The sequence below is a fragment of the Aythya ferina genome (assembly GCF_964211825.1).
Source record: "Aythya ferina genome assembly, chromosome: 2".
NCBI classification, from domain to species: Eukaryota; Metazoa; Chordata; class Aves; order Anseriformes; family Anatidae; genus Aythya; species Aythya ferina.
Genome location: NC_140297.1, coordinates 144,055,921 through 144,071,768, shown reverse-complemented (window position 1 = coordinate 144,071,768; position 15,848 = coordinate 144,055,921). Strand labels below are relative to the sequence as shown.

The window sequence follows — 15,848 nt, the reverse complement described above, 5'->3', positions numbered from 1 at the left end:
TATATCTTGTAATTCTGAAAATAACTGTCTTACTATATAAAACCATTTGAACGCCTTCCTATTGCAGTCATGCAGCTCTGTAAATTTGCATTACATTTACATTTTTAGCAGAAGACTATAAACAGACAAGATATTTTCTACACAAACAATTAGGTTGACTACTGTTGGAAAAATGCATCCAGTTCCTGGGTCTTCAGAAAAGATTTGAAATCTGTAAAAGAGAACATTAAAGCTTAAAGGTAGTGTTGATTTAGGAAAATCAGTTTTTCAGAAAAGTAAGACAAATCCATAAGTTTAGCTCTTTAAGAAGTAATGATAATGATTTACAAGTGTCTTAATGTTATATATGGAGTGGTAATTCGTGTTGAGAAAATGGTTGATATTAATAAAGGGGGACATTTGAGAATGTGGCCATGGGGGTTGGAAAACCCCGTGATTGAGATAACATTAGACTCTTAACGATGAGGCCATCAGGAATATAAAAGAGTTTAGAGGGAACAAAGAAGGGTGATTCAGGAGACTCCATGCAGTCTTGGGTTTCTTGTTCTCCAGCTGGTTTCTTGTTCTCCAGCCATTAAGGCATGGAAGTTTCTGGGTGTTTGATGTTGTTACATTCAAAGTTGTTTGACCAATGAAAAGTTGTTTTGAAAAGAACTGCTGTGGAGAGAAGGGTATAAGAGGGGAGCCTGCCCTCAAGAAAGAAGAAGAAATAAAAAAAAAAAAAAAAAAGGAGGGCAACGCGATGAAGTTATGTCATCAATAAAGAAGCAGGAAAAAGAAGTGAAGAGGAACAAGCTGGCAGAATGGAGACCAGGATGGGAACAGGCACATTGATTGCCTCATGAAGATAGGTTCGGCCAAACTCAGCAAACTGCTCAGAGAAGCTCGTACAGAAAGTTGCTGGAAATGGGCGCACTGGAGCTGCAGAGAAGCTCGAGCTGAGAGAAGCGAACCTGCGCACACAACTGCCCCTCGCTGGTAAGCAGTTGCACATTATGGGGAATCATATGTCCTTAGGAACAAAGACTGTCCTGGTAACCTTACAGCTTATTCTCCTTATTAACAATGAGACAGTTTATGATCCTGAAATATGGGACCAAATTGAGGTCAAGGTGTGGGACTCTGCAACTAAAAACGACAAGGTTGCAGTGGGATTGCTCGGCACCTGGCGAGCAGTCTCTGAGGCCTTAAAGAGCCATAGCCTTGTGGCCATGTGGGGCCACAATCACAAACATTTGGTTTACCAGACAGTGAGGGAACTGCAGGCTCCTTTACTGATCTGACTGCTACGCCATCAGCCCCTCTGCCGCTACTGCCATCGAAGGCTTTTGCTGTTAAGCCCCCTGTTGACCCTTTTGACCCAGGCCCTATTGGTCTTGAAAATGAGATGGATATGCTTTTCTTTGATTCGGGATGAACGGGATACATAAGGCCTGAAGACTTAGTTGCTTGACAACTTAAAGCGAGACATATTGTTCAAAAGGAATGGAAAATGGAGACTGTTAAGTCATGAAACTTAAAGGATTTTTTTGTTACTTTTTCTGATGGTACATATGTATAGGTGTACTCGGGTTTAGTATGTAAAATCAATGTTCTGTATATTTAGAGTGTTTGATGTTCGTGTGTGCGTGTTGGTGGAGCATAGACTCCCCGCACACCCAGCACTGTTTACTTGCCTTTTATACCTTTTATAAATATTTCTTTTATAAATATTACTAAATTCAGATTGAGTCGAGACTTCATTTATAACAAATACTTAAATTCTGTGAAGATGTTCTTTATCAAACTATAGGTTAAAGTCATATGCTGAAACTTCTTTTGCTGATAGGGAAGTATGAAAATCTTTAGGAAAGGAGAAATAAACCTTTCAGTGAAACTACACCTATATACCAACTTCAGTAGTTGCTGTGAGACTGCAGTGCTTTTACTCTGTAACCTCAAGATCCTGTACATTCTGGTTCTTGTCCTATGACAAAGTCCTAGTTATATGACCTAAATATATCTAGGCTATCTAAGTGCTATTAACTTCCATTATAAGGCATTTTGACATAGCTTCTGTTGCTGTCAGTATGCACATCCAATATTCTCTGACCAAATTATTCTAGCTTTTCTGCACATGGAGTTCATAATATTTAATTAGTAAATTTAAGATAATATGATGCTGCATTTGTGGATGTGGTCTACCTTGACTTCAGTAAGGCTTTTGACACCTTTTCCCACAGCATTCTCCTCAAGAAACTGGCTGCTCGTGGCTTGGACTGGCATACGTTTCGTTGGGTTAGAAACTGGCTGGATAGCCAGGACCAAAGAGTCGGGGTGAATGGAGTCAAATCCAGCTGGAGGATGGTCACTAGTGGAGTCCCCTAGGGCTCGGTACTGGGGCCGGTCCTCTTTAATATCTTTATCGATGATCTGGATGAGGGCATCGAGTGCAACCTCAGTAAGTTTGCAGATGACACCATGTCAGGTGCGTGTGTTAATCTGCTTGAGGGTAGGAAGGCTCTGCAGGAGGATCTGGATAGGCTGGACAGATGGGCTGAGGTCAACTGTATGAAGTTCAACAAGGCCGGGTCCTGCACCTGGGGTGCAATAACCCCAAGCAGAACTACAGGCTGGGAGATGAGTGGTTGGAAAGCTGCCTGGCGGAGAAGGACCTGGGAGTGATGGTTGATAGTCGGCTGAATATGAGCCAGCAGTGTGCTCAGGTGGCCAAGAAGGCCAACGGCATCCTGGCTTGTATAAGAAGCAGTGTGACCAGCAGGTCTAGGGAAGTGATTGTCCCCCTGTACTCAGCTCTGGTGAGGCCGCACCTCGAGTACTGTGTTCAGTTTTGGGCCCCTCGCTACAAGAAGGACATCGAGGTGCTTGAGCGGGTCCAGAGAAGGGCGACGAAGCTGGTGAGGGGCCTGGAGAACAGGTCTTACGAGGAGCAGCTGAGGGAGCTGGGCTTATTCAGCCTGGAGAAGAGGAGGCTCAGGGGCGACCTTATTGCTCTCTACAGGTACCTTAAAGGAGGCTGTAGAGAGGTGGGGGTTGGTCTGTTCTTCCACGTGCCTGTTGACAGGACGAGGGGGAATGGGCTAAAGTTGCGCCAGGGGAGTTTTAGGTTGGATGTTAGGAAGAACTTCTTTACCGAAAGGGTTGTTAGGCATTGGAACAGGCTGCCCAGGGAAGTGGTGGTGTCACCATCCCTGGAAGTCTTTAAAAGACGTTTAGATGTAGATCTTAGTGATATGGTTTAGTGGAGGACTTGTTAGTGTTAGCTCAGAGGTTTGACTTGATGATCTTGGAGGTCTCTTCCAACCTAGAAATTCCATGATTCTGTGATTTTTGATGTTGGAGTGATAGATCAATGTACCTAAATTATAATAGGTGTACAAACATGCTTTGCAGAGTGTACCAATTTCAATATACAATTGAATCACAGTACAAATGTGAATTTCATTACTGGTCTGTATAATATGCTTACTGTCACAGTGTTAGGCATCCCCAGTTACTGGGAAGAAACACCTGGGTTGAAAGCAGCTCAAGCCTCTTGTTGTGTTTGGAGTTCTTTCTGTTTGCTGTTTGTTTTCTTATACTCTGTTGGGCTGAGCTGCACATACATAACTCATAATGATATAGCTAAGTTAGATATGTTGGCAGTCTTCTGATTAACACATGGCCAGTTATTCACTTGATTGATTCACTCAGTTAATATAAGCAGTTGATTCACTCAACTGATACAACTAATTCTCTAGAACAAAGGCTACCCCTCGATCTCCTTTGTGGTGAGATAAATTCAGCTTTCTTTGCAACACTGGTCAGTCATTCCTAAGTCTTCATGAGCCTTTGACTATCTCCACTGAGCCTTCTTCCATTGCAGAGGGTTCAGTATGGGTCACTGTAGGGTGAGTGTGTTACAACAAAGAGGCAATATACTTGGTAAGTTAGAGCAACAGAAGGATCTTCAACCTGGAGAAAAGAAATTGGAGAACATTAAACAGCTTGGAAAGAGATTATAGCGTGCCAAAGCCAAGACAGTGATGAAAACATAACGGAAGAGTTTACTTGAATCACTGAAGTGAAAATCTTATTTTTTTCTGTTTTCAGGACTATAATAGTTTGTCATTCAGATTTTTTTTTCCTGTAAGTTTTGAAGAATTTACTGATTTGTATAATAAAATTGAGAGCAACAAAAATGATACCACTCTGACTTTATTACCCCAGCTTATGTAAAGTCACTCTATTGCATGTATGATTGGATATGCAATTATAAAAAAGAAGAGCCAGAGCAAGGAAAGGTGTGTTAACTTGTCTCTTTACATATTTAGGTTTTATATCTGCACCAGGTGTGTTATATACTAGCAGTTAGTAGGTATTTCAAATATACGGTTCTGTCAGAACATTTGCTATGTTAAACTAATAATGTTTTTTCTATTGGAAATCACTCTGAATCTTTTTATATTTTCACTAAGTGGTACTTCATGATGTGTCAAAGCACAATATAATAACATGTTTCAGCAAAATTAATTGCTAACTTCCTACTGGAAATTTCAAACATGCTCATCTGTTTTCCATTGGAAATGCATATATTTCACTTAGTAGCTTTTCAAATAGCCCTTGAAAAAAGACTTATTTGGGCAAAATGTAGACGTAATTCCATTACAGTTCAGGGTAAAATGGAAATTTCTTTCCAAAATTTAGTCTTAAAGCTTTGCTTACACAGAAAGTAACATCTTCAACTGGCAAAATTCTGTGGAGTTTACTTGCAACTTTCAAACTTCAACACCAAGTATTCTTGTATAATTGTATGATCAAATACTTCATTTTTCTCTGTATTCTGTGTTTTAAAATATGAGAAAATGTTCTTAAAATTATAACAAATTTATTCTAAGAAACATGCTTACAGATATATAATTAAGATAAATGTGGTCTCTTGGAATTACTCATTGCTTGAGCAAACTACTTCTTGTATTTATGAGACAATGTCTTCTTAAGTAATTATTTTTGAATAGCATGTTTTATAAATATCCTCTCTGTTAGCTCACTGATCTGCATAGAAAACCAATGAAATACTTACCCAAGTAGCTTCACTTACTGAAATAAAGCAAAATAAAATTAAATAAAGTAAAATGAATGAAACAAAACCATACTATACCAAACCAAAATTATCTATGGGGGATTTATCTGAAACATTTCTCCACTCTGATCTTAGCATCAAACTAAAAACTGTAGTCTCCACACCCTTGGTTCGCGATCTTCTTTGTATCTCTGATAATTTTAATTATACTTTCTAGTAGACTTTGAAAAGGACATGAAAAGAAGAGCCCTTCTATCTGTCTATGAAAAGTATCGGGGTCTAGAGAGCGAAGTCACTATATGTTCCATAACAGCAAACATGTACATGTATATCCATAAAATAATTCAAAATTAGCATCTCCAAAAAGAACCAAGTTATTTAAATTCCAATTTAGGTTTACTTGGCAAGGTTTGGTAGCAAGCCCTCCCCATGTTAGATAAGAGCCAGTTCTAGCCATCTCCAAAAGGGACCTATTGGTGGACAGAGTTGAGAGACGCCAGTTGTGCTTCTGTGAAAAGTAGATTTAAGAAAGGGAAAAAAAAACAACAAAACAACAACAACAAACACTGCTGCTTTGAAAGATGTGCAAGAATATGTAGAGGGATGCAGCCCTACAGATACCAAGGTCAATGCAGAAGGGTAGGAGTTGCTCCAGACACCAGAGCCAAAGTTCCCCTGTGGCCAGTGGTGGAGCAGGCCCTTTGCAGCCCAATGCAGCTGTACGTACATTGTACAGCCTCTGCAGCTGTACAATGGTGCAGCAGATCTTCATGCTGCAGCCCATGGAGGAACCCACAGTGGAGCAGGTGGATATGGCCTGGAGGAGGCTGCGGCCTGTTGGAAGATACAAGTCCCCTTGAACAGACTGCAGGCCAGAACTGCAACCCATGTAAAGATACCCACACAGGGGCAGATAATCTGGTGAGTCTTCTGCCTCTGGGGAGCCCATGCTGGAGAAGTCTGTTGCTGTACCTCATGTTACTGACCCATATGGGACCAGTTCTTGAAACATGCATAAGTATAGTTTGAAAAGGATCGTGTGCTGTGAGAAGAAATCCAAGCTGGAGCAGGTGAAGAAAGTTACCATGAACGAGCGGCAGATGGCAGTGTTATGGACTGATTGCAGCCCCCATTTCCCATTCCTCTGAGCCATTCATGGAGGGTAGAAGAGGTTGGGAAGGTGTTTTTAGTTTGCTTTTAATTTCTCACTGCTCTAGTCTGTTACTAACTGACAATAAATCACGTTAGTCTCCCTACGCTTAGTCTGTTTTGCCTATGACAGTAATTGTTGGGTGATCTTCCTGTCTCAACCCTTGAGTTTCTCCACCTTTTCCTTTGAGGTGGAGAGAAGAGCTGTGTGGTGTGAAGTTCAGCTGCACATCTGTGTGAAAACACTACAATTCTGTAAACAGCAAATGTTCTTAGTAATCAGAAAACTGCCTGGTAGCACTAGTTAATGTGGCTGTATATCATACAGATCCATGGGAAAAGAAACAAACAAATAAAAACACCACCACCACCTATATAGGTAACCTTTACTTGTCTGTGAACCTTCTTGAATCTATGTACCTTCTTTTGTTTGTGCATAGAGACATGACAGACAGCATCAATTTTTTTTGATCAAGTGAATTTCAAAACCTCTATTGGGCTACTGGGTTCAGCGACCCTGTCATGGTTTAACCCGGCCGGCAGCTAAACACCACGCAGCCGTTCGCTCACCCTCCCCCCTCCCTCTCTGGGACGGGGGAGAGAGGTGGAAAGTGAAGCCCGTGAGTTGAGATAAAGACAGTTTAATAAGACAAAATAATAATAATAATAATAATAATAATAATAATAATAATACAATGATGATTATAGTACTACTACTAATAATGTGTACAAACAAGTGATGCACAATGCAATTGCTCACCACCTGCTGACCGATGCCCAGCCTAACCCCGAGCAGTCCGGCCCCCCTCCCCCAGCTAGCCACCCCTATATATTGTTTAGCATGACGTCAGATGGTATGGAATACCCCTTTGGCTAGTTTGGGTCACCTGTCCTGGGTCTGTCCCCTCCCAGCTCTTACTGCACCCCCAGCCTGCCTGTTGGCAGGACAGAGCAAGAAGCTGAGATGTCCTTGGCTTGGTATAAGCACTGCTCTGCAACAATTAAAACATCGGGGTGTTATCAACACTCTTCTCATCCTAAGCCAAAACATAGCATTCTACCAGCTACTAGGAAGAAAATTAACTCTGTTCTAACTGAAACCAGGACAGACCCCTAACAATTGCAAATAGTATCCAGCCAAATAGCCAAGTATCCAGTATTTAGCCAAAAAAGGCTAAAAACTAGTAATACATGCTGAGTATACCAAGGAAGAAGTACAGGATACTTTTTTTCTGCTTTTCCTAGTGATCATGTTTACAAAGTTTCTAGCACTATCAATATCTCATTGTTTCCCATTGTTCCTAAATTTGCTAATTTAGCTAGTTCAATTGCTCTATATGGTTTTGCTTTATTGTCTGTTATTAATAGCAAATCCTTTTTATTTTTTTCCTGCCTAGTGATGACTTGTTATTACTAGTACTATTTACTCTTATCCAGTGCCAATAAATTTGATAATTTTCTTCCTATTCTGAGAATTCAGGTGAACAGTCTTTGTCAAGTTACTGGCTAAGATAGATTTTATGCATGTAGGAAAATGGACATGCAGTTAAAATGTTACATAGTGCATGTTAAAAGGTATTTATATCCTATGAAATTTATTTTAGGCTTTGGCTCTTCTGGTTCCAGTTGGCATGATCAAAGACGTAGCTTTCCCAGCTGCTTGGCTACTGCTGTATACTGGAAGTGAAACAATCTTTTGTTCTGCCAGAAGAAAAGAACATAAAATAACTTAATCTATTTCAAAAGAAATAGCCAGTTTGGCTTAAAATGTCTTTTTAAGCTTCCATAGTTGGAAGGAGCATGCTACCATTGTAACACCTGTTAAACATGTCTTTTCCTTCACTGCTGTGTAGTTTATCAATTTAGCTAGTCATATAGGGCAAGGTACATGAAGTAAGATGATTTTGTAAATTTAAACATGTTAAACACTAATAATGAAAACAGATGAATTGAGAAAATTATTTTATCTCTAGCAACGTTAAAGCTTTCTTTTCTTGAGGCAAAGATGTAAGCAGTTAAAAAATCGGTAAAAATGTGCTTAGGAGGCAAGATCAGCATTTCTTCTGTAAGGTAGTATGTGACCTTCATGTAAAGAATTGTGAGCAAAGTAGAAAAAGGGGGGGGGGGGGGGGGGGGGGGGGGGGAAGGAATGTTTCTAATCACTAATTTTAAAATAAAGCATCTGTGATGTTAACTTAGATACCAGCACATGTGATGGTTTTACCCAGCTGTGCAGCTGAGCTCCACTGCAACTGCTATCTCCTGCCTCAAAGGGAAAGGGGGATAAAATAGGATGAAAAGGGCTTAAGGATTGAGATAAGGACAGGGAGATCACTCAACAATTATTGTTATGGGCAAAACAGATTCAGCATAGGGAGATTAATATAATTTATTGCCTATTACTAACAAGCTAAAGCAATGAGAAACTAGAAACATCTTTCCCCCATTCACCCTCTTCCACCTCCTCCCCCTGAGCAGCACAGGGGAATAAGGAATGAGGGTTGCGGTCAGTCTGTAACACTTTGTCTCTGATGCTCCTTCACAGTCACTCTCTGCCCCTGCTCCAAATGGGGTCCCTCCCACGGGATGGTCCCTCCTTCCTGAACTGAGCCTGCGGGGGCTGCCCACAGGCAGCAGCTCTTCAAGAACTGTTCCCACATGGCTCCGTACCATGGGGTCCATCCATCAAGAGCAAATTGCTCCCACATGATCCTGTATTGACTCCTCTCCATAGGCTGCAGTTCTAGACTGGAGTCTTCTCTGGACTCCTTCACATCAGATCCACCTGCTCCACCATGGAGCAGAATGGAAACCTGCTCCGTCATGGTACACGATTTGCTTCAGGAGGACAACTTGCTCCATCCTAGTCCTCTCCACAGGCCCTGAGGGAGCTTCTGATCTGGCACCTGGAACACATTCTGTCCCCCCCCCCCCCCCGACTTCTTCACTGACCTTGGTGTCTGCAAGGTTGTTTCTCACTCCTCCTCACTCTCCCAGCTGCTGTTGTGCAGCAGTTGTTTATATGTATGTTTTCCCCCTTTCTTAAATCTGCTCTCATAGATGCACAAACTTATTGGCTTGGCTCGGAACAGCAGCTAGTCCCTTTGGAGCTTGCTGAAACTGGCCATTACCTACCATGGGGCAGCTTCTGGATTCTTCTCACAGAGGCCATCCGTTGCCCCCGCTACCAAAACCTTGTCACTTAAACTCAATGGGAGTCAGATTATTATAATGTTGTCTACTGACCAGGCTGAAATAGTCCTTGCACTTATGGTCAAGGAGTATGTCTGTATATGCTGTCCAACCTTAAAAGGACATTAATTCTCCCCAGGCAGAATCACTACAAAGCCAGCTAAAATGAAAGTGCCTTGCTGGCTTTAAGCACAGTAGGAAATTTACTTAGCCTTTGTCAGCTAGAAGTCTCTGTTCTGTACATCATACACATTATATTTGGCAGCCTTTATTTTCAAATGAAAACTATAATACCAATAATTTTATAAGGTTACTTTTAAATGCATATAATACAATGGTGTAGTATGTTCTATATAGCTTTTTTATTTCCTCCCACCAATTGATGTGACATTACCAGAGAATAACAATTTATCTCAGGCTTGTCCAATAGGCGTACTTTTAATAGAATAAGCAAAGGAGAGTCCAGAGCAACTTTACAGGAATTTTCAGAAAGATGGCTGTCTCCAGTCAGAGACAGCTTCCCTGCTCCTCTTCCAAAAAGTCCCACAACCTATTACTACCACTTTACTAAGGCATTGAGCATGTTCTTAGGTCCCTAATGTATAGAAACATCCCTGGTTAACAGGATGAAGTATTTCACCACATCTCTAAAGCCTATAGTAATTTCATTTATGCTTTTTTCTTTTCAGTGTGCAGAATAACAATTTCTGGATTGCCATAAGAGTGAAAACACTGCTGCTCAGGTTTAAAAGGATTTCAGATGATTTAACATTATGGGTATTGGAACATAGTCATAAAAAGCTGCCATTTTTTTTCTCGTTTGCCCTTCATTTATTGAATGGGGGGGAATGGCAATGGAGATTGATTAAGCTAATATATACAAACTTTATCCTCTCTTTCTTTTCACATATCTTCCAGGCTGACTTTCACAGCTCTCACTATTTCCTTCCTTATATCAGTGAATGAAAGACCCATTTTCCTGAAAATGTGTGGTACTCATTAGGTCTATTACTGCCCCCATAAGCATGAACACCAAAAACTTGAATGTTTTGGAAAAAACAACAACAACAACAACAAAAACAAAACAAAACAAAACAAAAACATGTAAATGTATGGAGGAATTATAAATTTATTCTCCTCATGTACTTTATTGTTTTCTAGGTGGAACCTCTAAATGATTTGTCTTGTAGAATGTTTAATTTTTCTGAGGACAGTGTAGTTAAAGCCAATCTCAAATTATAATCTTCTGTACACCCCAATGCAGCAGTTATGGAGCAGGACCATGCTGTCACAGACACAGAACAGACAAGCCTATGTAATACATTATACCATGCCATTTTCTTGTATTCTACTCACTATTTGGACACCTGTGTGGGTACTGTATACTAGCTTCTTTAGTGCCACTGAATTTGAATCTGTTTTTATCAGTTATAGTCCTATGTCTTCAGTCTTCTAACTAACATACAATTAGTTCTATGATCAGAATATGCTTTGACTTCATTAAAGAACATTTTATCAAAGAGGTAGCAGTTAAGTATGATAAATCAAGACAGATAATACAGTTTAAACATTTAATTTTATAGTAGGTCATTAGAAAAGTGTAATGCACGTTTGACACATGACTTTTTAACATGAAAAAGAGTGATCTCATTAGTTTTGCAATTGTCATATTATACCTGATTGCCAGTGTAGCACAGGTAATTAGGAGAAGTGAAGGTACCTATCCATATCATATTAATCTGTTTGAATACAGCTAAACATTATTTCTGTTCTACACTATTTATGAAGCTTCTGTGAATTTGAAATGTGAGATCTTCATGTCCACTGAAGAACACAGTTATCACTATAAAGAATTTAAAATTATATTTAGCTACTGCTGTTCCATATCTCATAGTATTCATGTTAAAAGGCAATATATGAGGAACCTGTAAATACCAACTACAGAATAGTTCAGACAGAGACTAAGTCCCAGGTCTGTACTTACACAGTCCCATATGAGGTTGTTCTGGGCAGTTAAAGGCTACTGTACTCCCAGCTATAAGAATACTTTTGTGTGGTACTATAAACAAAGGACAGTTTTCATTCCTGACAGTAAAGTCAGCATTACTTAGAGCATTTTTCTGTAATGCTTTCTATGCAAATTCATAGAATCACGCAATAACACAGGGTGAGATAGACCTTAGGAGGCCTCTAGTCCTACTTTCTGCTCAAAGAAAGGTTGTCCATGAAGTCAGACTGGGCTGCTCAGGGCTGAAGACTGCACAGCCTCTTTGGGCAAGATGTGCTAATACTTTTGCTAAGCAAGTGCTAATACTTGACTATGCTTATAATCAATTTAATTAATTTATACCATTTATTAATTGAAACCATTAATAAGGTTTTATAGCCAGTCTGAAACTTTCTTATTTTAACTTATGCCTGTTGTCTCCCTTTCTCCCACCAGGCATCCCTGCAAAGATCCTGATCCTGTCTTGATGACCTCCCCATGGATACTTACTGGTTTCTATGAGTTTTCCCCAAAGTCATCCCTTCTCTGGGCTGAACCAGTCTCTCCTCACAGTGTAGGTGCTACAGGCTTGACCAGCTTAATGGCTTTTCATTGTATTTACTCCTGTACTTACAGCTTTTAACCTGTATCGGGTACCCAAAATTAGGTGCTGTGTTCTAGATTCGGTGTAATGCATGCTGACTAAAGAAGAGTAATCATTCCTCTAGATCTACTAACTGACTGTGCTTCTGTTAGTAGAGTCCAGAATGATCTTGGCTTTCTTTGCTACCAGGGCACACTTCTGGGTCATAATGAACTTTCTGTCTAGCAAGTCCTCCAGGGCCAGATCAGAGCAGAGTTGCTCTGTACGCTGTCAATCCCTACCATGTACTGCTGTCATTGATTCTTTTTGCCAGGTATGGTACCTCCCATCAAGGACCTCCTCTTTGATCCATTTATCCAACCTGTCTAGATCCTTCTCAGTGGAAGTTTTGTCCATAAGTGTATTGACTGGTCCACCAAGCTATCTGCAAACATGATGAGGGCACACTAGGTCTTTTACAAAACTTTTAAATGACACTGGTTCTAGGACAGAACTCTGTAGCACTCAACTTTTTACCAGCATCTAGGTACAGGATGGCCCATTAACGCCTGTTCCCCTGAGCCTAATAGTCCAACCAATTTTTTTTATTATTTTTTTCCCCCTGTTTTTCCCATCCGGTTATCCATGTATCCAGACCACAACATCCCAACTTGGATACAAAAGTGGTATTGGACAGAGTGTCAGAAGCCTTGCTAAAGCCAAAGAAAATGACAGACAGCTCTCTCCTTTTGTCTAGAAATCAAGGCCTACAACAGAGAGCGATTTGTCAGACATGATTTGGTCTTGATAAACTAATGCTGCCTATTCCCAATCATGGGATCATAGAATCACAGAATGGCTTGGGTTGGAAAAGACCTTAAAGCTCATCTAGTTCCAAACCCCCTGCCATGGGCAGGGATACCACCCACTAGGTTGGGTTACCTAGGGCCTCATCCAGTGTGATCTTAAGCACCTCCAAGGATGGGGCATCAACAGCTTCTCTGTGCAACCTGTGTCAGTGTCTCATTTCCCTCTGAGTGAAGAATTTCCTTCTAACAACTGATCTAAAATTCCACTCTTTCAGTTTAAAACCATTCCCCCTTGTCTTATCATGATGTGCCTGAGCAAAAAGTTGCTTTTCATATTTTGTATAAACTCCCTTTAAGTAGTGAAAATCTGCAATGAGATCTCCTTAGAACCACAGAGACTTCTCTCCAGGCTGAACATCTCTAGCTCTCTCAGCCTTTCTTCACAGGAGAGTGCTCCAGTCCTCTTACAAACTTTGTGCCCCACCTCCCAACCTGCTGTAACTGATCCAGATCTTTTTTTTTGTGCTGGGGTCCCCAGATCTGGATGCAGCACTCCAGGTGGAGCCTCGCAAGGATGGAGCAGAGGGGGACAATCACCTTTCTTACCTGCTGGCCACTCCTCTCTTAATGCAGCCCTGGATGCAGTTGGCCTTCTAGGCTGCAATCACGCATTGCTGGATAATGTAGGGCTTTTTATCTACCAGAACCCCCAAGTCCTTCTCCACAGAGCTGTTCTCAACGAGTTTTTCTCTCAGTCTGTACTTATGTCTGGGATTGCCCTGAAACAGGGGCACCTTGCACTTGGACTTGTTGAACCTCATTAGGTTCATGTGGTCCCACTTTACAAGCTTGTCCAGGTTCCTTTGGATGGCATTCCTTTTTTCTATTCTATCAGCTGCACCACTCACCTTGGTGCCGTCTACAAACTTGCTGAGCATGTGCATTCAGTCCCGTTGTCTATATCGTTGATAAAGATATTAAACACTACTGGTCCCAAGACAGACCCCCTCAGGGAGAACACTCATCACCAGCTTCCACCTGGGCATAGCACCATTGACCACCAGATATAGTTTGCCCATCCCAGGGCTTATGTAGCTTAAATTTTCTGAAGTCCTCATTCACTGCTGGTAGGTCTCCTCCTTGAGCCTTGCCTTTCAGCAAAGAGACCAGGGATGCCTTCTAGGTGGAAAGTCTCCCTTTGCTTCTCTTTGTTGAGGTTAATAATACATTTAGTACCTTAACCTTATCTGCCCCACTTATCCCCAAAGTGGGGCATTATGCAGTTGTTATTAACATAAAACTGCAATTTATGGAATAATAAACTATGTTATTAAACTATGGAAGTGGGGAAACTTTCCTAAAAGTTTTGGTGTTCATAAAGCATACTTGAAGTAAAATATCACTTTGTGTCTGGGAAGCTACACTTTATAAATCATTGGTCAGCAGAAAGATTTTTCTCCCCATGTGATGAGGATTGTACTGGGTCTGGCTCAGATGTTAACTTTCCCTGCAGCAGCCCATACAGTGCTGTGCTCTGCACTTGTAGCTAGAACAGCAGTGGTATCACACCGGTGTTGTGTCTGCTGCTGAGCAGTGCTGGCACAGCATCAGGACTCTCTCTAACCCTCCTGGGGGGTGGGCAAAAAAGTGAGAAAGGAACATCACCGGGCCTAAACCAGCCAAAGGGATATTCCATACCATATGATGTCACACTCAGTGATAAAAGGTGGAAAAAGGAAAAAGAGGGCAGAGGTGGGCTCTCATTGAAAAACTGTCTGTCCTCCCCTGAAGACAGGCTACGTGTGTTGAGGCCCTACTTCAAGGACGTGGTCAAGCATTGAGCATTGCTCATTTGTGTGAAGCAGAGGGTAATTTCTTTCCTCTGCACTTCCACACAACCTTTACTTGTTTGTTTGTTTGTTTGTTTGTTTTGTTTTGTTTTTGTTTTTGTTTGCTTGTTTTTGTTTTATTTTGTTTTCTTTTCTTCCTTTTTTCCCCTCCCTTTTCCCCTTTCCCTTTTTCCCTTTAGTTAAATTATTTAATTAATAGTAATATTGCCTTAATAATTACTTTTCCCTTTAATTAAATTATCCTTATCTCAACCCATGAGTTCTTTCCTTTACTTCTTCCCCTCCTCTTCTGAGGAGGGGGAATGAGAGAGTGGTTGTGGTGGAGTTCAGCTGCCTAGCAAGGTAAAACCACTATTAGGATAATGGGTATGAATGACATATAATAATCATTTTTTCCTTAGAGGGAAGAAGAAAGCAGAGGAGTTGGAAACTGGGCCCCTTTTTAAATCTTAAATATTACATCATCTTAAATATTACAGAATGTAATGGACCTATGTCATGATGATTAGACCAAGGTACTCCACTCTGGAAATTTGTCATTTAATATTGCTATTGGGGAAAAAAACAAAACAAAACAAACAACAACAACAACAAAAACAACAACAACAAAACTATAGTGAATACATTAATTTAATAGGGTCACTTATACAATGATCATTTTTTCAGTTCTTTGAAGTTTAGAGGCATGTGTACTTGTATAAAAAGTATGTGGCTGGATCCTAATTTGTGCATGTATGCATTTATTTCTTCTCTAAGCAAATTTCTGTCCTGCTGTTTTGTAAATATAATCAACTAAAAATCTTTGTCTATAGATTCACTAAATGGGTACGAGTAGAGAAATTCTGACACCTATCTTATGAAAATTAAGACTAGAAAATGATTTATTGTGGCAGCTGCAATTTATTAACTATGTGGTCATATCACAAAAGGTGATTTCTTTCATCCCAGTGAGCTATTGCCAAATGATTCAACATAATGGTATAGAATATAGATATTTGTAGGATATAGAAAATTATTCAGAACTGAAGTGGTGTAATTGAGCACATGGCAGCCAGCTATTAGGGCTCAGCTAATGCATGGTAATTTGTTAAGCCACAGTAACTCAATAGCTTTGTCTCATTCAATAGTAAAGTATATATAACTCTCTATAGTGCTTATGCAAGTGAGAAGCAATGTTTTGCTTTGTTTTGTATGTTTGTTTGTTTTATATAGAAGC

At 40.4% G+C, this 15,848-nt stretch overlaps 1 long non-coding RNA gene across 1 annotated transcript; it reads right to left on the bottom strand.

The window, feature by feature from the left end:
* Window positions 1-3,403: 3,403 nt before the first annotated feature.
* On the bottom strand, window positions 3,404-6,098 carry LOC311433105. Its single transcript, XR_014690570.1, has 2 exons — window positions 5,966-6,098; window positions 3,404-3,954 (listed from the first exon to the last, which is right to left on the bottom strand). It is a non-coding gene; the product is annotated as an uncharacterized lncRNA (long non-coding RNA).
* Between the last annotated feature and the right edge of the window lie 9,750 nt (window positions 6,099-15,848).